This window comes from Triticum urartu, chromosome 2A (assembly GCF_056163025.1).
Source record: "Triticum urartu cultivar PI428250 chromosome 2A, HENAU_Tu73, whole genome shotgun sequence".
Taxonomy (NCBI): domain Eukaryota; kingdom Viridiplantae; phylum Streptophyta; class Magnoliopsida; order Poales; family Poaceae; genus Triticum; species Triticum urartu.
Window position 1 is genome coordinate 661,226,099 of NC_141874.1, and position 1,295 is coordinate 661,227,393.

A 1,295-nucleotide genomic window follows, 5' to 3' on the forward strand; every position below is an offset into this window, starting at 1 on the left:
CTCAGAGTGATAATATTGATCTCATCAATGTATGAATCAGGCCACTACTTTTTAACATCACAAGTCATCACCGGGATCCATAGACAACAATCTCAAATTAGGAAAGAAAAATCAACCAGAAACATTACACAGATTCCTAAGTTCAAATAAGAATATTTAAAGAGTTTCATAACAAATGGTTGAGCCATCAGACAATGCTTTCTAGGCAAATAGGATTATGCTTATGATCAAACAAGTAGCATTAAGCAACTCAAGATCCACCAAAAGGATAGCCCATTTGAAAAATTCTAGCCCGGTTAACATTTCTCCATAAAATTCAGTCTCCAAAATTACGGCATAGCCAATGTGGACATCAGAATTGCAGATTTTCACAGCATAAGTTCAGAAGTAATCAGAAAATTACGCTAAGATGTTCAATTTGTCCTCAGAATTGCAGTATGACAGCATGGGCGCACAACAACCAATCAGTCGCTAAAGATGGTATGATTAACAGGTTTTTCATCACCGGACAAACAGAAACACAAACTCAAACAAACAAGTCAACAAAACAGAACTTAAATTTCTACAGAAAACAAAATCTGACAAAAGAAGACATGAGAGGAATGACACTAACCTAGTCTAAAGATAGCTAACCTAACTAACCTAGAAAATCAAACTAACCTAACTAACAGTACTAACTAACCTAATTAGTAGCAGTGGAAAAAAAGAGAAACTAACAGTACTAACTAACCTAATTACTAGCAGTACAAATAGAAAAAAAACAAGGGGGGAGCTCAACGGAGTGGGTCGGCGGGGCACTAGGGCGGCGGGGTGTCGAGGCAGCTAGGGCGTCGGGACGGCGGGGCGCCCGGTTGTTGAGGCGGCGGGGCGCCGGGCCGACGGGGGTGGCGGGGTGGGGAGGGCGTCGGGGCGGCGGGGGCATCGGGGTGGTGCAGGCGGCGAGGGCGTCGGGGTGGCGCGGGCGATGGGGCGGTGGGGGGTCGGGGCGGCAAAGACGTCGGGGCGGCGGCGGCGGGAGCGTCGGGGTGGCGAGGGCGTCGGTGTGGTGCGGGTGTCGGGGCGGCGGGGGATCGGGAGCCTCGGGGTTGCGGGTCGGTGGGGGGTCGGGGCGTTGGAGTGACGCCGGTGAGGTGAGGGAGAGAGAGACAAGAGAGAGGGATGGGGCACAGGGCCGGCCATTCTTTAGTTAGGTTTAATTTCTTTGCCATCTGCTAGCAGATGGCAAAGAGCGTAGCTATTGGGTGGGGCCAGGGGAAACGGCCGTTAGGTTAACACTTTCATTGTCGTCTGCTCGC

At 49.8% G+C, this 1,295-nt stretch overlaps 1 non-coding gene across 1 annotated transcript; it reads right to left on the reverse strand.

Moving 5' to 3' along the window:
- Positions 1-419: 419 nt before the first annotated feature.
- Positions 420-511, reverse strand: LOC125541836 (small nucleolar RNA SNORD96 family). The gene has a single exon (XR_007297681.2). It is a non-coding gene; the product is annotated as a small nucleolar RNA SNORD96 family (small nucleolar RNA).
- Between the last annotated feature and the right edge of the window lie 784 nt (positions 512-1,295).